Source organism: Carcharodon carcharias, chromosome 6, assembly GCF_017639515.1.
Source record: "Carcharodon carcharias isolate sCarCar2 chromosome 6, sCarCar2.pri, whole genome shotgun sequence".
In the NCBI taxonomy this organism is placed as follows: domain Eukaryota; kingdom Metazoa; phylum Chordata; class Chondrichthyes; order Lamniformes; family Lamnidae; genus Carcharodon; species Carcharodon carcharias.
This window is the reverse complement of record NC_054472.1, coordinates 82,851,034-82,872,857: the sequence shown is the minus strand read 5'-3', so window position 1 is coordinate 82,872,857 and position 21,824 is coordinate 82,851,034. Positions and strand designations below refer to the sequence as shown.

At 42.2% G+C, this 21,824-nt stretch overlaps 2 long non-coding RNA genes across 2 annotated transcripts in view; both read right to left on the bottom strand.

Moving 5' to 3' along the window:
• LOC121279368 overlaps positions 1 to 21,466 on the bottom strand; it is a 93,947-nt gene extending 72,481 nt beyond the window's left edge. The window contains exon 1 of the long non-coding RNA XR_005943374.1: positions 21,336 to 21,466. This is a non-coding gene — a long non-coding RNA (uncharacterized LOC121279368). The remainder of the gene's footprint in view (positions 1 to 21,335) is intronic.
• Positions 1,081 to 3,555, bottom strand: LOC121279366. The gene is made up of 2 exons (XR_005943373.1): positions 3,430 to 3,555; positions 1,081 to 1,709 (listed from the first exon to the last, which is right to left on the bottom strand). It is a non-coding gene; the product is annotated as an uncharacterized LOC121279366 (long non-coding RNA).
• Positions 21,467 to 21,824: the final 358 nt, after the last annotated feature.

The following is a 21,824-nucleotide window of genomic DNA, read 5'->3' as shown; positions in this document are numbered from 1 at the left end:
ATTTACATATAGATAGACACAGACCTCATGGGAATTTGTGTACATTGTAATTAATCTGTTGTGCATAATTTAAAATTTACACAAATCTAATTATACAATCTGATATTAATAACAAAAACAAAAATTGCTGGAAAAACTCAGCAGGTCTGACAGTATCTGTGGAGAGGAAGGCAGAATTAATGTTTCAAGTCCATATGACTCTTCATCAGAACTAAAGAGAAATAGAAATGTGGTGAAATATAAGCTGTTTAAGGGGGGTGGGTCAGGTGGAACTGGATAGAGGGCCAGTGATAGGTGGAGGCAAAGGAGAGATTGCCAAAGATGTCATAAACAAAAGATCAAAGGGGTGTTGATGATGGTGATATTAGCTAAAGGATGTGCTAATGGTGATATTAAGGGTAGAAAGCTGGATGAGCAAGTGACAGATGGCCCTTGTGGGGGTGGGGTGGAAGGGATCGAAATAGGCTAAAAGGTGGAGATAAAACAATGGATGGAAATAAATCCAGCTCCAGCTGTCCCACCCCCCTTAAACAGCTTATATTTCACCACATTTCTATTTCTCTTTAGTTCTTATGAAGAGTCGTACGGACTTGAAATGTTAATTCTGTCTTCCTCTCCACAGATGCTGTCAGACCTGCTGAGTTTTTCCAGCAATTTTTGTTTTTGTTTCAGATTTCCAGCATCCGCAGTATTTTGCTTTTATCTATGTGATATTAGCATATTAATTCTTAATGTGTTCATTAAAAATTCTGTTAAACATCTAAATTTTAAAGGTGTTAATACCTTTGTTAAAACACAGATTAGATGAATTGCAAGTTGAAGAAATGTTTTGCACTGATGGTCCAGAAAATTATTCAAAATATGGACAATTAGAGGGTGAAGTTGGTCTTCTGTGGTCACACCAATGAAAGAGAAAATTGGGCAGCTTGTAAAACAGTTTGCTTATTCAGTAATGTTGTTTTATGCTAATGCTGAACACCAACTTTGCCCTTAAGCTTTAAATACTTCTCAAAACTGCGAAACAGACAATTTCAGATAGGTTCTTGTGTAAATACAGGTTGCAAAAGCAGTCATATAAAGTTAGGTCCAGGATTTTTATTAGAACAGTTATCTAACTTACAAGCTCTATTTAGCTGGGCACAGATGCTGAAAAGGGGAATACGAGGCATGCATCAGCAACTTAGCCAGGTACTGACAGATGTGCCACACACACACGCACACCACAATAACGGAGAGAATAGAGAAGACTAACTCCAGCATGAATGGATGGGTGACACAGGAAATTGCGAGAATGCATCTCATAGGGCTTCAAGCAAGTCTCTCAAATAAGTCCATGCAGGTCATAATCACAACCACGCAAAATCTGGAAGCTAATTTACCTGCCCCTTAAACAAGATGAAATTCTATATCCCTGGCTTTACAATGGGTCACTGATCTCCACCAAGCAGGCCTGTAGCAGAGTTGTAGGAGTGCTGTGGTGCATGCCCAGGAAAGTAATGGCGAAACTGGACATGTAAGTGGCAACTTCATTCACAGTGATCACACTTCTCACCCATTGTCCTCATCCTCAGTTAGGACCCAACACATGCCTTGTTTTCCTGATGTCTGAGTCTGCCTCTGTACAGGTACATGTAGAGCAGTATTTGTCAGGGTCCTCAGGCGTTCCAAAACTCGAGGCTGCTTCAAGGATTTGAGTAGCCTATATCTCTCTGTGAAAACCAAATGGGACACACCATGTAGAAGTGATAAGTATAACTTAAATAAAGCTTAATTCACTAAAATATGCATAATATTAAATGCTGTTAAGTTTCCTTTTCTTACAATGTTGCGTAATCAACATAAGATCAGTTGATTAGTATCACTTCCACATCTTGCCCATTACTGAATCTCAAGTACTAACTCATCTTTTCAATTGTTTTATATGTCAATAAATTACAGAACCCATTGGGCAGATGTGCAATGGGTGAATGAGCTATTGACAGATTGATTAGCGTCAAAGAGGGAGGGGGATTGGGGGTGGTCCTGATAATAAGAAATGAAAACCAGTGATCCTGTCCTATGTTTTTCAGGTGAATGTTCATGATATTAGAACATCCCTGGTAGCAATGCAAGCAACCGTTTGGCAACAGGTATCCTATCATCAACTTCTTCCTCCTCTATTTGCTCCTCATAAAAATATATTTGATGAGCCCCTTCATCCTCCTTTACTTGCAAACTTCTGTTGCACAGGACAAAGCACCTCACTATTATTCTGGACACTCATTGGCAAGTACTGAAGGACACCTCCAGACCTATCTAGGCATTTGAAATGCACCTTCAACATTCCAGTGGCTTGCTCTATGTCACACAAGTGTCATTTGGATCTTGTAGCGTTTCTGCGCCTCATTGGGGTGAAGGGACTATTCCTTGCCCCAGTGAGCCAGTCCTTAATTCTGCTTCCTGGAAGAAAAGGTTTTGGTATGTTGGACTGTGCGGTATGAAAGAATCACAAAAGCTCCTAGGGAATCGGTGCACAATTGCATGAACCTTTTCTTGTGCTTGCACACCAGTTGCTCATTGATGGAAGAATATCCTTTGTGGTTCAAAAAACTTCTCGTTGCTGTGTTAGTGTGTAGATTGCCACATGTATGTAATTGATGGTATCCCATACTTGAGAAACCACATAGAGAGGAACATCTTAGTTCCCACTCTTCCTACAATGGTCATCAAAAGGGAAAAGTTACAAAACGACTAGGCCTGGCAAATAATCCATCAATCACCAGCCTTCTGCATTTATGACCAACAGACTGCTCAAGTAGTGAGCTTTTATGCAGATGGGGCAATGACAAGTTTAAATACCCAACAAAACCGGAGGAAACCCATGCTGTGCATGTTAAATTTAGAGCAAGGTTAAAAAAATTACAAGGACATCATTCATGTCACCTAAGAATGTTAATTGCAGCCAGAACTACCTGTCTGCCTGCAATAATTAAAACTCCAACTGTGGCAAGAATGTTTCCTGCTGGCATTCAAATGGGCCTCCATTAAACCCAGAAGTGAGCATGTTTGGAACCATCTTACAATCCAAATTGAGAACTGATTAATTTTAAACCCACCTGCCCCCAACCAATGAACTTTGGGTGTTAAAATTCACCCCCCCACCACCTTTTTGATTCAGGACATCTACTTTGACATGACCTAATAATTTGGTCAAGATATTTTGTCTGCAGGGATATTTTGATTTCTTCAACATGTGTAGGTGCTGTGCTCAGCAGAGGGCTTTTAATGGCCAAACCAGAGGTTAATTGTTCAGGGGTTTGTGGTTGATGTGGATAAAATTGAAGATTCAGGATGATTGGGTTTGGGTTGGAGGAATATAATGCTTATGAGAATATTTCAGGATACCTCAAGAGAAAGTTGCATACAATAATATTCGGTGAAAGAATTTACCTGCTCAAAAGGGTCCTGCTGCTGCTGCAACCTGACCATCTTCTGGCTCTTCAGGTCTCTCCTCCCTTTTTTCTTTGAAAGGGTTTTATTGCTATCCCTCCAAGACAGTACTGAAGTTGATGACCAGACTATGAATCATAAAGGATAGTCATTATTTTGGCTGCTTTTGTTGATCAGTCAGCGACCCCTAACTTGTGCGAGTATCAATGTATGCCTATTGTAAACTCTATATAAGGCATCAGAATCATTGAACTTTCTCTGTTCAAAAGTTTGAGAGTGGCACAAAAGGTGCCATCAGCCAAGCTGTATTGGATATCTAGGACCCAGAAGGCAGCCCTTCAGGGTGTGTCCACTAACAGTGGGAAAACTATTTATTTGTAAAGAATTGAAGCATTGTGCATGCTATGTGGGCATCTAGTATTCATATGCATATAATTATGAAGGTGATCCCCAACAAGTTGCATATTAACAAAGCACAATCATTTCCTATGCTTTCCATTGCAGCAAAGTACAAATAGAGAGGTCTCGTGGCTCAATGGGTAGTGTCCCTCCCTCTAAGCCACAAGTCCCACTCCAGGACTTATTGGTCACAGAAGGAGCATTCATGGCACAGCCAAACAGATTGCTAATCAACCTGTTAATCCTTCCACCACACCCATGGCAGGCAATAAGAGCGGGAGAGATTCCTGGTCAGCAATGCTTGATGTGAAGTGGTACCCCTTAAACCATAACTACTTTCTCTTTCTGAAATAAATGAGAAATGTCTACGGTTCCATGTGGACTATGGCAGAGAGTACAAATGCCTATATCCACTGCTAACTCCATGGTCTTTTAGAAACATTTGGAAGGAGCTTAATGTACATGCATTCCATAGGGAAATTGCCAAATACCCCAGCTCCAGCCAACAATCTATTTCTCACTGGGTGAGTGCACCTATGGACTATACACTGACTTACATTGCAGGTATCACCCATGAACCCTTCTCCCCTGAAGCAAATGCAAGTGATGATCGTCTTTACTTTGACAGACAATGGGTTTGCCAACCTTGTATTATGGCTCCAATTCAACCTGCAAAGTGTCACATTGTACCTTGTTAAGCTTTAACAGAGAGGTTATACAGGAACCAATGTGTCCTGAAGCTTGATAAACTAACTATACATTGTTCATCAGTTAGGCTTCAAGAAACCGCTGCAGAGATGGTAAATGCAGCCAGCAGGTTAGGTGCAGGAAGGTGCCCTTCTCCATCTTGATGCCTACAAAATCCATCACCAGGAATAGTCACCTGCATGTCGTCTTCATCTCCCCATTATATACCAAATACAACAGAATGCAATTCTTGTGTCTAGAAAAGAGTTATTCAGCACTCAACTGTCAAACCTGGCTGTGCAGTAGACTGAGGCTAGGATGCTTCTAGTAGAGCAAAAACAGAAGAAAAGAGTTGACGTTTCGAGTCCTCATGATCCTTCAACAGACTCGAAACGTCAATTCTTTTCTTCTCCGCCGATGCTGCCAGACTTGCTGAGTTTTTCCAGGTAATTCTGTTTTTGTTTTGGATTTCCAGCATCCGCAGTTTTTTTTGTTTTTATCTCTGCTTTTAGTAGAGACTGTTCATTGCTCACTACAGAGTTTTCTTCTCTGCTATAACATCCGCCCTAACGCTGGCTGACTCTTCTTTATCTACATCTAGGTATAATTAACTAATCAATTCTCAACATCTGTTCACCTTATTGCCTAAGCTATTTAACATTCATGAACAGAATGAATTAGATACTAAACAAAAACAAAAACAGAATTACCTGGAAAAACTCAGCAGGTCTGGCAGCATCGGCGGAGAAGAAAAGAGTTGACATTTCGAGTCCTCATGACTCTTCGACAGAACTTGAGTTCGAGTCCAAGAAAGAGTTGAAATATAAGCTGGTTTAAGGTGTGTGTGTGGGGGGCGGGGAGAGAGAGAGAGAGAGAGAGAGAGAGAGAGAGAGAGAGGTGGAGTGGGGGTGTGGTTGTAGGGACAAACAAGCAGTGATAGAAGCAGATCATCAAAAGATGTCAACGACAATAGTACAATAGAACACATAGGTGTTAAAGTTAAAGTTGGTGATATTATCTAAACGAATGTGCTAATTAAGAATGGATGGTAGGGCACTCGAGGTATAGCTCCAGTGGGGTTTTTTTTAAAATAATGGAAATAGATGGGAAAAGGAAAATCTTTATAATTTATTGGAAAAAAAAAGGAAGGGGGAAACAGAAAGGGGGTGGGGATGTGGGGAGGGAGCTCACGACCTAAAGTTATTGAATACAATATTCAGTCCGGATGGCTGTAAAGTGCCTAGTCGGAAGATGAGGTGTTGTTCCTCCAGTTTGCGTAGGGCTTCACTGGAACAATGCAGCAAGCCAAGGACGCAGCACCGCCGTACCCTTTCTCAAAGCTGCGCGTGCCCCCAGTTTCATTTTATCCTTCGGCTCATCCGACGCCTCAACAAGAAACTTTTTCTCTTTCTCTCAAGTGCTAAGGAACGCAAGCGCCAACAATTCATCGACACCAACACCCATCTAGGACCCTCCACCCCGGCCTGTCCCTCCGTCCCCACCCCGTCTTCCAATCCCAGCCCCAGCCGTGTATTCACCATACCCCCTGACCTTCCCCTCTCCGATGCTGAACCTTCAGTGCTCAGCAAAGGACTTGGTTTCATACCCTTACGCCCTCACCTCAATGAATTTCGGGCTCGGCATGATGCTGAACTCTTCTTCCGCCGTCTTCGTCTCCGGGCTCACTTCTTTGGGCAGGAGTCCTCTCCCAGTTCAACGGATCCTTTTACCCATCTCCAATATTCTCCCTCCACCTGGACCCCTCCCTCTGGATTCTTACCTTCTCTTGATCTTTTCATTGAGAACTGTCGGCGCGACATTAGTCGTCTCAATTTCTCTGCTCCTCTCACCCATTCTAACCTGTCTCTCTCTGAACTTACTGCACTCCATTCTCTCAGGTCCAACCCTGACATTGTCATCAAACCCGCTGACAACGGTGGTGCTGTTGTTGTCTGGCGCACTGACCTCTACCTCGCCGAGGCTGAGTGTCAACTCGCAGACACTTCCTCCTACCTCTCCCTGGACCATGACCCCACCAATGAACATCAAGCCATTGTTTCCAGGACTGTCACTGACCTCATCTCCTCTGGGGATCTCCCTCCCACAGCTTCCAACCTGATAGTCGCCCAACCTCGGACGGCCCGCTTCTATCTCCTACCCAAAATCCACAAACAGAACTGCCCCGGTAGACCGATCGTCTCAGCTTGCTCCTGCCCCACAGAACTCATTTCTTGTTATCTTGACTCCCTTCTCTCTCCCCTTGTCCAGTTCCTTCCCACCTACATCCGTGATTCCTCTGACACCATACGTCACATCAACAATTTCCAGTTCCCTGGCCCCAACCGTTTCCTCTTCACCATGGACCTCCAATCCCTCTACACCTCCATCCCCCACCAGGATGGTCTGAGGGCCCTTAGCTTCTTCCTCGAACAGAGGCCCGAACAATCCCCATCCACCACTACTCTCCTCCGTCTGGCTGAACTTGTTCTCACGCTGAACAATTTCTCCTTCAACTCCTCTCACTTCCTCCAAATAAAAGGTCTGGCTATGGGTACCCGCATGGGCCCCAGCTATGCCTGTCTCTTTATGGGGTATGTGGAACATTCCTTGTTCCAGTCCTACTCCGGCCCCCTTCCACAACTCTTTCTCCGGTACATCGATGATTACTTCGGTGCCGCTTCATGCTCTCGTCGGGACTTGGAAAAATGTATTAATTTTGCATCCAATCTCCACCCCTCCAGCATTTTCACGTGGTCCATCTCTGACACTTCCCTTCCCTTTCTTGACCTCTCTGTCTCAATCTCTGGTCATAGACTGTCCACCAATATCCATTACAAACCCACCGACTCCCACAGCTATCTCGACTACAGCTCCTCACACCCCGCTTCCTGTAAGGACTCCATCCCATTCTCTCAGTTCCTTCGCCTGCATCGCATCTGTTCCGATGATGCTACCTTCAAAAACAGTTCCTCTGACATGTCCTCCTTCTTCCTTAACCGAGGTTTTCCACCCACGGTCGTTGACAGGGCCCTCAACCGTGTCCGGCCCACCTCCCGCGCATCCGCCCTCACGCCTTCTCCTCCCTCCCAGAAATGTGATAGGGTCCCCCTTGTCCTCACTTATCACCCCACCAGCCTCCGCATTCAAAGGATCATCCTCCGCCATTTCCGCCAACTCCAGCATGATGCCACCACCAAACACATCTTCCCTTCACCCCCCCTATCGGCATTCCGTAGGGATTGCTCCCTCCTGGACACCCTGGTCCACTCCTCCATCACCCCCTACTCCTCAACCCCCTCCTATGGCACCACCCCATGCCCACGCAAAAGATGCAATACCTGCCCCTTCACTTCCTCTCTCCTCATCGTCCAAGGACCCAAACACTCCTTTCAAGTGAAGCAGCATTTCACTTGCATTTCCCCCAACTTAGTCTACTGCATTCGTTGCTCCCAATATGGTCTCCTCTACACTGGAGAGACCAAACGTAAACTGGGCGACCGCTTTGCAGAACACCTGTGGTCTGTCCGCAAGAATGACCCAAACCTCCCTGTCGCTTGCCATTTTAACACTCCACCCTGCTCTCTTGCCCACAAGTCTGTCCTTGGCTTGCTGCATTGTTCCAGTGAAGCCCAACGCAAACTGGAGGAACAACACCTCATCTTCCGACTAGGCACTTTACAGCCATCTGGACTGAATATTGAATTCGACAACTTTAGGTCGTGAGCTCCCTCCCCCATCCCCACCCCCTTTCTGTTTCCCCCTTCCTTTTCTCTTTTTTTTCCAATATATTATATAGATTTTCCTTTCCTATTTCCATTATAAAAAGAGAAAAAGAAAAAAAATATTTATTTATTTATTTTTTACATCTTTTATGCTCTCCCCACCCCTATTAGAGCTATACCTTGAGTGCCCTACCATCCATTCTTAATTAGCACATTTATTTAGATAATATCACCAACTTTAACTTTAACACCTATGTGTTCTTTTGTATTATTGTTGTTGACATCTTTTGATGATCTGCTTCTATCACTGCTTGTTTGTCCCTACAACCACACCCCCACTCCACCTCTCTCTCTCTCCGCCCCCCACACACACACTTTAAACCAGCTTGTATTTCAACTCTTTCTTGGACTCGAACTCAAGTTCTGTCGAAGGGTCATGAGGACTCGAAACGTCAACTCTTTTCTTCTCCGCCGATGCTGCCAGACCTGCTGAGTTTTTCCAGGTAATTCTGTTTTTGTTTTTGTTTTGGATTTCCAGCATCCGCAGTTTTTTTGTTTTTATCTGAATTAGATAATAACAGAGTCCCATCTTGTCTTTAAACTAAATTGCAATGCAAACAGGAGCTATTCATAAAAGATACAAAATGTTGTTATCTTACTACACAATCAATCTTTAACCTCTTTTCCTTAACACTCTTTGTCGAATGGACATTGTCCCAAAGTGATGATTATCTCTATAGCAATCTATAGGCACATTTTTCCCTGGTTGCCCCTTTATATAGGAGTTCCTTTAAAATATATAGCAATATTTGTCACTTCCACCAGTGCAAGTGCCTCCACAGCTAAGGTGTTCTTAACTACTCTATTTTCTTTGATTCCTATGCAAATGGGCAACATTTAGTTTCTTCCCACTAAAAATAAATGAATCCTGCTGTACTCAAATAACCATCAGGGAGGTTAGTGTGTGAGGCGTCACTAAAAACAACTAATGTCATCTCTTCTGGGTCACCTAGGTCTGGAAATCTAAGTGTACATTCCTCTAAATTTTATTTCTTCAATGTCTTATTTGTTTTTAACACTTCCCCAACAGTAGCATATTTCAGCATGGTGCTCAATTCTGAAACATCATAGCACACAGTTTGTGTGCATAACCAGTTTAATTGCCCAATTAAGTTTTTAAATTGATTATAGAATCTCAAGTCTGAGGGGGTCTGGCCCAATTTAGATCGGGATCCTATTAACATTTGCTAGGTAAAATAGCGGAGTTAGGGTTATTCCCAACTTAGTCTGACTAATGTCCTACCTTGTAAACTTAAAAGCTCCAGAAGCCCGCTTTCCAGTTTTGAATTCACTTTGAATTCCTTTATAATTTTATCAATCACAAATTTCTCAAATGTTGCAGATCCCCCACACTGGAAATCATTTATGTGCATTAAAAAAATGCCTGCTAGTTTTCCTTCATCAAACCGATGAAACATTGCTGGATCTGCTTTTAGCTGAAGACAACCAGCTTTTAGTAGGATGGAGCTAACTGAGAAATACCATAGCTTGGATATATTGTTTAACCTGTAAATACACTTATTTAGCTTCCAAAATTCCCAATGTCTCCAGCATTTTTTGGAGGCTTCAAGAATATTTCTCTTTCAAATTGCTCCCCTTGGAAAAATGCTGCTTTGACGTCAATAGATTAACATTCCCATGAGTATGTCGTTAAAAGTGCTAGGAATATCCTCAAACTTACTTTTCCTGCTGTTGGGGAATCTATTCTAACTTCCTGGTCATTCCATATTGCAAGATTATTGTTTTTCCATCATTGCCTACAACCTTTCCTGGGCCTCTCCATTCTTTCTGCCCTTCCCTTTTATAATACGCCATGTCTCAAGGCTTAAAAATAATTTCTGACAGTCTGATTCCACACCTCAAAGCTCTCCAGATTTTTTCTGAAATCTTCGCCTTAATAAATGCCCTCCTCCCTGCATGCTTGGCATTCAAATGTTCTGCAAAAATGGGACTAATGGTAGTCCCTCCAAAGCTGGGAGATGGACCCATGTTATTAAAGGTATCTTCGGATTCTTGCCATTAGCTAATTGATAGGGGCTGTAGTCCCCAACTATCTGAAGTGTGTTTTTTGCATGTACTGCCCGTGCTAGAACAGTTGCAATTTACAATTCAGTTAGTCAGCTAAAATCTTTTGGAGCATTTCATCAATCACGGCATGATTTCTCACACATATCCCATTGCTAAAAGACTTTCTGCTGCTGAATGCATCACGACAATATTCAAATTTTCATACATACTCCTGAATTCATCATTGGCAAATTCTCCTCCATTGTAAAGAATTTAGCTGATTTAACTGGTGCTCCCAGCCCCATTCCTATCCATCTTTCCATTATCTTATTGATAATTATTTTTTGTCTTTACTATAAATTACCATTGACAGACTAAGTCTAATCGCTACATCTACAAAATGCAGAAGAAAAATATTTTTTTCTTTATCCCTTACTTTGACGTCCATTGCCAAAGTTTCATTAAAGTCTCTCGCCAATGGGAGGCTTACTACTGGTCATGATGACATTCTCTGGTACTTTTTACAAATATCCCATTTTTCACTAATATTCTTGATAAGTCTAGTGTATTCCTCATCCAGTACCCTTGCATTCTTTAACAGAATCTTCAACCTATGGCCAGAGAGATGTGCAAATTGTCAATGTAGTTTTGTAATAATTTGCTTCTTCCCCTTTAAATCCTTATCCCCAGCTGTCATTAATGCCTCCCTAAAGACTATTATCTCTAGACAGAATGTTAAAGGGATACAATAATGTCCTGACTATGAATTACAAATCTACAGATCTCCCAAATACAACCATTTTATTGTGCTCCATGTCCAAATTCATTTGGGCCTTTTTCATTGAAGGCTTACTTAACAGTAGAAGTATTTCACTCGATACATCATAAGTACTGATAAAATGATTTACCCCTGCTATTTTACACAGAATTACTATTCTTTTTAGTGATTTCAACATGTTACCATCACCCAACCTGAAACAAATATAACTGTCATATTCATTTCTTTCTGTCTTCCTTACTTAAAGAATTCATGTAACAGTTTAGCCAGTCCACTTCACATATTGTGAACGAATGCCCACTATCTAAAACTGCGCAACTGAATGAATCTGCCACTAGGATATTCATTGCTGGATTGAAGCTTCTGGGGACCAATACAATTCCTTCTGATTAGTCATTATCGTCCTCTTCGCCTTCCATACCTTCCACGTCATGCGTTGTCTCAAAAACCACTGTTTTTTCAGTTTTGGGCAATTCAATGCAGAATGATACTTAGAGTTGCATCTGGAGCACTTGTTCGCCACCCCTTGGTTATTCCACCCTCCTTCCATAATTGCCCAACTCCTGCTGCCTGTTCCGGCTCCTGGGTTCATCTTCTTTCCATAATTGCCCAACTCCCACTGCCTGTTCCAGAAACCCAATAGGGTCTCTGTCCTCAGACTTAATGTCTGTAATTCTTCTTCCATATAGACGTTTGGGCCCTATTCAAACAGTCCCAAAAAGCAGCTGGCATTGTATCCTCCATCTTTGTTGTCACAGCTGAAGAGCCCATATGCACCATAAAAGTGGCCAGAAATGAATGCTTTCCCTGTAATTTTTAAGGCTTCAGACATTTGATCCAAAAACATTTCTCTCTCGTTGCATTTCACTCTGGTCAAAACCAAGAGCCTATCCATGTTTGATATCCTAGCACAATCCAACAATTTAAAGGCAAGTACTGATTTAGGAATTTCCAAGCGGAATCGCTGAAATCTCATATATAGTTGGTTAAACTCCATGATGTATAGAAGAATCATCCATTTTTCTAAATTAATCAAAGTCTGACCAAACCTCACAGGCATTCAGTAAGACATTATTTTAAATGTTATCCATGAGGTTTAATAGTAGATCCAAACCTTCATCAGTATCCAACTGACTGGCAACTGGTTGATTTTACTTTTGTTAGGAAGTGATAATGCCAAGGCTATACCTTGTTTTCTCCTTGGTAGGGACGTGACCCATTTTCACATATCCACTTTGCTTTTCCATTCCACAAAACAGTGGTGGAAACACATATCCTGCCACCTTAAACCTGGTTTCAGTCATCTTTCTTCAGACGCTCCAATGAGTCTTCTTCAGTCAAAAAAATTAACTCCAATTCTAACCTTCTCTCTGGAAGTAAATCTTAGCCTCCAATCTCCAAGTTCAGGTAACCAACTTCAGCTACTAGTGTCAGAGGTAATTCTGTGTCAAGTAGGCACAGAGACTAGAGTGATTTTAGTAGAGACTGTTTATTGCTCACTACAGAGCTTACTCTTCACTAAAACACCCACGCCAGTGCTGGCTGACTCTTCTTTATATACACATCTGAGTATAATTATCTAATCAACACCCAACACCTGTTCACCATATTACCTTAAACTACTAAGTATTTAACTTCCACTAACAGAATCTATAGGATATTAACATCAACAGCACCCAAAGCAAGAAAGTTGATTTAAGTCCAAAATCATTAATGCTGTATTGGAACTCAGTAATACGTCTATCAGGAGCAATCATCAGTCAGACATTCGCTTTAGAAATGTTTGCTAGCTGCTCCTATTCAAATAATGGCCTCAGTAACAGTTTCTCATTCCTTAGTGCCCACTATATAGGGACAAATGTGTCATACTTACACATGATCTGCAAACAGTGGAAGTAATGGAAAGTAGGAACTAAATACAGTGTCAAATGCAAATTCAATGTCTAACTGAAGCGACAGGAGATGTGGAATTCATAGTAAATATTGCCGCTAAACAGGTGCAAACTGGTTTCAGTGGCTCTGTACCCAATTTCCTTCCAATTGTGCCCAAAAAGAATTTTGATATGTTTTCTCATTTGTCAATTTATTGGGAGTTAATTGTTAAATCTCAGCTGTGCTAATTTCCATATGAAAAAAATAAAGACACAAATTTCAGCTCATTTTTATGGAAACTGTAGTTAATCCATTTATACAATAATAAATCCCAAATTGCAACAAGGAGTTCCAGTTTTGAGTTCTGCATGAGAGTAAACCACTTTGCTGCTCGATTTCAACAAAGTGAGAATACAGGGACACCAAGAAACATGAAACAGGGTGTAGTTTGAGCATGCAAAGACAAATGAGGAAAATTCAAAGGAACAATAGCCTTGGCAATGCTAATAAAATTAAACAAAGTCATGATACATTGTGGTGGATGTTGGAAGCTACAATTTAGTGAAAAACTGAAATCAGATGATGCTTTTTCTTGTATACTTGTTCAGAAGTGTGAGAAAGATGCTGAAAGGATCAACTAGCTGTGGCAACAGTATTAAGTCTGGGCTTTAGAGAAAGCAATGCTAAGGGGAAAAGAAAGAAGAATCCAAGTTTCCTGGAGATGAATTAACAATGCAGATAATGCAGGAGTTTGACTTAAGGTAAAATGGGAAATTAGATTAGGAATGTTGATAAGTGAAAACATGAACCGGGTATTACCATCAAAAGACAAAGATGATAGTTAATGATTAGACTTACCAAAAACTCGAATAAAACATGGCCTGGAATTTCCTTGGACTTTCTGCTGCTGAACTGCTTTAATTTTGTTGGAGGTGTGAAAGACGCCACATTTACAAGTGCAAAAGGAATTTCTACCGCACCACTGATGTCAGCTGTTGGCTAGTTGGGAGTACTATTGCCTCTGAGCAAGGTAGTTGTGGGTTCAAATCCTACTCCCAGGCTTGAGGACATAAATCAAGACTGACATTCCACAGCAGTACTGAGGGAGTGCTGCACTTTTGGAGGCACTGTATTTCAAATCAGACATTAAACCGAGGCTCCATCTGCCCTCTAAGGTGAAGGTTAAAAAAAATCACATGGCACTATTTTGAAGAAGAGCAGGTGTCCTCACTCTTCTTGGTGTCCTCACTTATATTTATCCCTTGTTCAACATCACTAAAACAGATTACCTGATCGTTATCACTTTGCTGTTCGTGGGGGTTTGCAATGTGTAAATTGACTGTTGCATTTCCTATATTGTAACAGTGACTTCACTTCAAATATACTTCATTAGCTGTAAAGAGCTTTGCGACACCCTGAGGCTGTGAAAGGTACTATATAAATACAAGTGTTTCTTTCTTGCTTCCTCTCAGATTCAGATGCAGCAAAAGCCCAAAAGAATTCAGGCCTTAAATCTTTGAAGAACATGCCTTTATTGCCCATTAAGGGGCTGAGCAGTTCCTCTTCACCGGGAATTATCCTGCCTGTACCCTCAATTTTTCTGTCCAATTTGTTCCACTTCCTTGTTTAAAAAATGAAGTATTTATCAAATTCCATTTTGAAAGTTACTACTGAATCTGTGTCCTCCACTCTTTCAGGCAGGGCATCACAGCAACTCAAAGTGTGAAAAAAAGTGTTTCCTTACGTCATCTCTGCTTCTTTTGCCTATCATCTTAAATCTTTGTCTTCTGGTTAGTGATCCTTCTACCACTAGAAACAGTTTCTCCTTATTTACTTTCTCAAAACCATTCATAATTTTGAGTGGCTCTATCAAATCTCCTCTTAACTCTGTCTATGGAAAACAACCTCAATTTCTCTACAGAAAATGCTGGAAAAATTCAGCATGTCTGACAGCATTTGTGGAGAGAGAAACAGAGTTAACGTTGAGTCCGTATGAGCTGGAACCTCTGAATAAGAGTCATACGGACTCGAAACGTTAACCCTGTTTCTCTCTTCAAAGATGCTATCAGACCTGCTGAGCTTTTTCAGCATTTTCTGTCTTTATTTCAGACTTCCAGCATCTGCAGTATTTTGCTTTTATCTGTTTCTCTAATCTTTCCACATAACTGAAGTGCCTAATCCTTTTTGCCATTTTAGTAAATCCCTTGGCAGCCTCTCTAATGCCCTTCTTTCAAAATGCAGTGCCCAGAATCCGATGATGTCTGCGCTGGTTTGGAAACATCCATCAGTTGGATGATGGCCATATACCCAAAGACCTTCAGTACAGTCAACAGGCCACTAGGTCACAACCTTCTGGGTGTCCATACCTCCACTACAAGAACACCTGCAAGTGAGGTACAAAAATCAAGGACAATGACACTGACAACTGGGTAGCAGTTGCTGACAGTCATGACCTCTGTTTGGAAGGGCATTGGAAGAGGCGAGCAGAAATGAAAAGCTCAGCTGGCCATGAAAAGGACCCAGAGAAAGCAGAGGCTAGAAAATCGTGCATCTTCACAGCCCACTGTCTTCCTCCTGCAGCAGATGCAACAGAGACTGCCATGCCAGTGTGGCTTTCCCCGAGTCGAAGGGTCATGAGGACTCGAAACGTCAACTCTTTTCTTCTCCGCCGATGCTGCCAGACCTGCTGAGTTTTTCCAGGTAATTCTGTTTTTGTGATGCTTAACATGGAGTTGCCCTCAGGGGGAAGACAGTGAAGTAGTAGTAATGTTACTGGACTAGTAATCCTAGCCCTAGGTTAATTTTCTGGGGACATGGGTTCAAATCCCACCATTGCAGCTGATGGAATTTAAAATTGAAAGCTAATTTCAGTAACGGTGACCATGAAACTATGATCAATTGTTGTAAAAACCGATCTGGTCTACTAAAGTCCTTAAGAATAGAAAATCTGCCTTCTTACCTGGTTTAGGCTACATGTGACAGCAGACCCACAACACTATTGTCAACTCTTAAATGGCCTAGCAAAACATTCAGTTCAAGGGTAATTAGGGATGAATAACAAATGCTGGCCTTGCTAGCAATGCCCACATCCCATAAGAGTAAAAACACAAAAGCGCAAACAATGAGACAGAAGGCTGCCACCACTCCATTTGAGACTTAATCATTGTTCTATAAAGGTTTAGCATAATTTCCTTACTTTTATAACCTATGCATCTCCAATCCAATCGCCCAGATTCTTTTGCTATTTCCTTCTGTTTTTCCTTTTCAAATATTTACCCAATTTCCTTTAACCCTTTCAGACAGCCTGCTTAATGGATCAAATGGCTTCCTTCAATAAAATTGTATGATTCCAAATGTGTATGCAGGGCATGAAAGTGATAGAAAAATGCGTACAACATAGGATGGCATCAGAACATCAGAAATTTTTTAAATAGCTCTGTTGCATGTTTCACCAGGCCATGACCGAGATCTGGCTTAACTTCAATGGTGTACAGTCTGTGCTGAATGAAAATGAGTGTCAATAATGAGAAAGGACTGAATTTGAACATTGTTGGTCTGTGCAACATTGAGCAGTAATTTGTTGAGCTATAGGAGAGCAAGTTGAAGTTTTGACTTGATATTTTTAATAAGTTAACAGTAGGTATACTTGTCACTGAAATAATAAGGAAAAAGCACAATGGAGAAATATTGTTTCTGTTTTTAACTGTATATTTCATTTATACTGGTGAAAATTTCAGGCATTTGGCAACAGAAGCCTATTTTGGATTTAAAAAAGCACCATTAATCAATAGTTCAATAAGCATTAACAAATACTGTCAAAGAACAATTCATTTGTGGTAATGCTGAATCATGGTTGAGAAGCAACTGCACTTTTACAAGGGTAACATCCAGCTATCATTCTTCCCTAAAGTGGGAAGAACAGAATAGAACTTTGATGCACAGCCTGCAATGGAGTTATGCACTGTGTTGGCCAAAGTTCTCTTAATAAAAAAGCAAAAGGAATGATTCAATATAAACCAATGTTCCTCCAAAGCAACAAGGACTTATTTGCCGTTTGCCCAATAGAATTTTGACAAGAGTTCATGTCCATAAGTACAAGTATTCATCACGGTGTCCGAAGGTCCCCACATTAAATAAAATCACGTGCATGCAGTCTCTAGCAGGGTGCATTTGCCAAGTCCTATGGTGATGGGGAATTGGCAATGAGGGCAGGACTATGAACCTGGGAGTCCCTAGTCAAGGGTCTGCACACAGGCAGCAGATGTATAAAGGTTATTGTCCAAATGTACTTGGTCAGCAGCATCTGTGACTGAGCAGTTGTCTTCACGGTACCCCGCTACTTATCCTAAATGGGGAGGGGGCTAGAAAAGGTGCCCTAAAAATAGGCTGTCCCACATTTTCCTAGCTGGGGAACCACGCCCTGCAGGGTTAGCATCTTCATGGTCAAATAAAGAAGACCTTAAAATTTTGAAACTTAGAATTTTAGAACACTCATGAATAATCTCAGGAGTGATTGTTAGGCATTGGCACCACCATTTTTTGAATCAAAGATCTAAGTGATATCTGCAGCGCTCATTCCATGCCTGCTGGACAGATGTCTGATGCCCGCTGTACAGATCATCGACTTGATCAATCAGTGATGAACTTCCACTTAACACCAAGACATCACAGGCCCAAAAGCCTAAGAGAGTGAAGATCAATGTCTCAGTCCTAAAGCAGCCCAACTGAAGAGAGGAATTCCAAGTGCAATTCACAACCAATCTGGAAAATTTTCACACATCCAACTCAATCCCAGATCAGTGAGATCAAATAAATATAAAAAACTGCGGATGCTGGAAATACAAAACAAAAACAAAATTACCTGGAAAAACTCAGCAGGTCTGGCAGCATCGGCGGAGAAGAAAAGAGTTGACGTTTTGAGTCCTCATGACCCTTCAACAGAACTAGGTGAATCCAAGGAAGGGGTGAAATATAAGCTGGTTTAAGGTGTGTGTGTGTGTGTGTGTGTGTGTGGGGGGGTGGTTTGGGTGGGGGGAGAGAAGTGGAGGGGGGGTGTGGTTGTAGGGACAAACAAGCAGTGATAGAAGCAGATCATCAAAACATGTCACAGACAACAGAACAAAAGAACACATAGGTGTTGAAGTTGGTGATATTATCTAGACGAATGTGCTAATTAAGAATGGATGGTAGGGCACTCAAGGTATAGCTCTAGTGGGGGTGGGGGGAGCATAAAAGATTTAAAAATATTTAAAAATAATGGAAATAGGTGGGAAAAGAAAAATCTATATAATTTATTGGAAAAAACAAAAGGAAGGGGGAAGAAACAGAAAGGGGGTGGGGATGGGGGAGGGAGTTCAAGACCTAAAGTTGTTGAATTCAATATTCAATCCGGAAGGCTGTAAAGTGCCTAGTCGGAAGATGAGGTGTTGTTCCTCCAGTTTGCGTTGGGCTTCACTGGAACAATGCAGCAAGCCAAGGACAGACATGTGGGCAAGAGAGCAGGGTGGAGTGTTAAAATGGCAAGCGACAGGGAGGTTTGGGTCATTCTTGAGGACAGACCGCAGGTGTTCTGCAAAGCGGTCGCCCAGTTTATGTTTGGTCATCAAATAAAGTCAGCTGTATGAGACTCCTGTGTCAAATCACTGTTTGAGCACCTTCGTCACCAAGACTGGTTTGATGCTGAAATACGTGATCTCCTGAGAACAAAAACTAGTAGTCTTCATTGTCTGACAGAACAAACCAAGGTTGCAAGTCAAGGTGACAGCATTCCAAGAGCTCAAGGTGACTCCCAAAGACAAATCTGGAAGATAAATGACATGTGGAGAGAAGAAAAAGTCAGAGACATCCAAACGCATGTTGACCATCATGACATACAAAGCCACCATGGGCCATCTATAGACCAAAGTTAAATGGACAAAATCTCCTTTGCTCATAGGATTGTGTTTCACTTCTTAAGGACAACAATGGCATTTGTCAATGCTGGATAGAACATTTTCAACAACTCCCAACCATGAATCCACAGTGGCAGCTGATGCTCTCCATGCTATCCCCAGTACTCTGTGGTAAAATCCATAAGTGAACCACCATCGATGGGAGAGCTGAAATAAGCAATCAAATGGATGAAACACAGCAAAAATTGTGGCCTCGATCATATTCCAGCTGAGGTCTTTAAAGCTGGTGGACTTTTGCTCATATCAAGACTTCATGCATTCATCCTATGGATTTGGGAATGAAAAGAACTGTACCCCTCCACAGCAACCAACTCCCCTCCCCCAACTTCAGGAATGTGACGAATATGACAATTCTAACCACCTTCAAGAAGGGAGATAAATCATGCTGTAGAGACTATTGAGGCTATTCCCTCTAGTCAATGACACGGAAAATCCTGATGACTCCTGAATTAACTACTTCCAGAGGCTGAGGAAATCCTCCTAGATCTTCCAAAGGAACCTCCAACAGGCTCTTTGTTGCGTGACAAATCCAAGAAAAATATCGAGAACAACACTTGGAACTCTTCATTGCATTTACTGACCTGGCCAAAACATTTTTTTCAGTAAAATGTGAGGCTCTGTGGATTTTGTTCCAAAGATTTGGATGGCTAAGAAACTTCATCACAATCCTGCAATTGCTTCAGCCTTCTACAACCTACTACTGTGTTTGACAACAAAGACCTCCACATGTAGCAAAAGGTCTAGCTTACAGAGTTGTTGTCACCACTCACATACTGCAGTGAGACCTGGTCTGTGTAACTGCGACATGTAAGAGTGTTAGAGAAATTCCATCAGCAATGCCTCTGCCACTTCCTCCAAGTTCAATGGGAGGACCATCGAACAAACGCTGGTGTCCTTCTTGAAGCCAAAATTATTCAGGTAAAACTCCTGAAAAATCAACTTTGATGGACTGGAAAACAGGTCCTGTTTTCTCAGCTCAAATTGCCAATGTTCCGGGCAAAGACAAAGAAAGACTTTCAAGACACTCAGAAGCTCTCCTTGCATTGACATTAATGAGTCAAAGGAGCTTGCTACCAATTGTTCAAAATGGCAACAACTTGACCATCAAGCGGCATCACGCTGAGCACAATGTCTTAATGATGAGGTAGAGCACTGGCAGAGAAGGAAAGAAAAGAACATAGATCTTGTACATCCCCCTACCTTGTGGGGCATTCTGCCTCAAAAGCCCAAAGGTCTGTGGGTTGAGAATTGGCATCTTCATTCACATGAAGACCCATTGCAGAAACATGCCAACCTGAATGCACATCATCCTCAAATCGAGGGACAGCTGATGAAAATGAGTGTCTTTGCCATCATTACAAAACCATTCACATTTTGGTTCTCTTCCACTCTCTTCAAATAACTCAAATTAAAAAACGAAGAATTATGGTTTCCAATTTAAATGTATCTCCTCAATCTCATTTTGCAATGGACATTATCCCAGACAAGGTCACAGTTACAGTTTCTGATCACACAAGACAAGCAGTAGTGGGTGAAGAAGTTCCCTTACAGAAATCCGTCTGTTGTACGAAGTCAGTCCACTCACCCAGGTGAGTACAGTACAGCCGAGCCGGTTGTGAGGGTTAAAGTGAGTAAGAATAAGCCAGACAGACCAGAGCAAGATGCTCCTCTATCAAACTGCTTGCCCGATAAATAGCTGAATGATCAACACCTCACGGGCTAGTTATACTTAAAGTCTGTGACCCCGCTTCCTATTCAAACTCCACCACCGCGGAATAGGAATGTAACCCGAAATAATCAGGCATCCCGCAACACAAAGCTTAATCTCCCCAGGGGCAATTTGTCATTTTGACATGAGGAAAATTTGATAAACTCTGCTGGAGGAGGACCATGCTCAGTCCCCGCGGCTGCATTGTGGTTCACAATTGCTGCAGGATGTCTATGAGGCTCCCGCTGAAAACTCAAATACATAGCAAGTATATTTTTATACTTACTCCATCTCGACGGAACAGTGTGTCGCCGAGAAGGGAAAGTTCTTTAAATAAGGAACAAAATTAGAACAAGCAGATGAGTCTGTTATCCGGATGGTTAAGAGAAAGCGGGCTCCCGCGGATAAAGTTCACCTGCGTGCACGAGACCCCCTAGCCGCGCGCCCAAGCGGCGTGCTTGCGCGCGTGAGTGACCGAGAGTCCCAGCATCTCGCGCTTCATTGCCCGGATGTCCCTCAGTGATGGTAGCCACTGCCTGATGTGGCATGTGCGTAGCCGAGTAACGGCTTTCAGAGCTCCGACTCGCTACATCAGCCATTCAAACACTTTTCACACCCAAGCAGAAAGCATTGCCCGAGCAGTATGTACACCTTCCAGGGTTCATCACCCACCCCTGCCATGCCCATTACTGAGAAGAGGGGGATAGGAAGTAAACACTCACGCTACTTCAACCCACGCGTCCAATAACACAGGAAACACGAGCCGCGAATCAGATCTCGAGCGAAGGGCCCGATTGGCTGAGTTCTTGCGGCTGAATTAACCATTGGAAACGCCGCCTGAAGTGACCACCTGACCGGATCCAGGCGCCTGCAACGGGTGCGCGCGCACACTGTCATCCGCATAGTCTCGGTGGCTGCATGAGCAGCTGAGTGACATGCGGGATTCTATTCCCGGACTGCTGCGAGAAGCGGGAGCCATTTACCTGAACCAGTGTCTCTGACGGGAACACCTACAAACACATAAAAACTGTCATGATCACAATCATACCACTATATCGATATAAACAAACATTTTTATATAAACCAATTTACGCAATTTTCAATTTTCTGTATAGCTTTGTGCGTATATTTGTTGGAAGATTTTATTTACACACATGATAAAAGTTGTCAACCTCTGACCCCAGATCGCGGCTAGACGGGCTTTTTTTTCG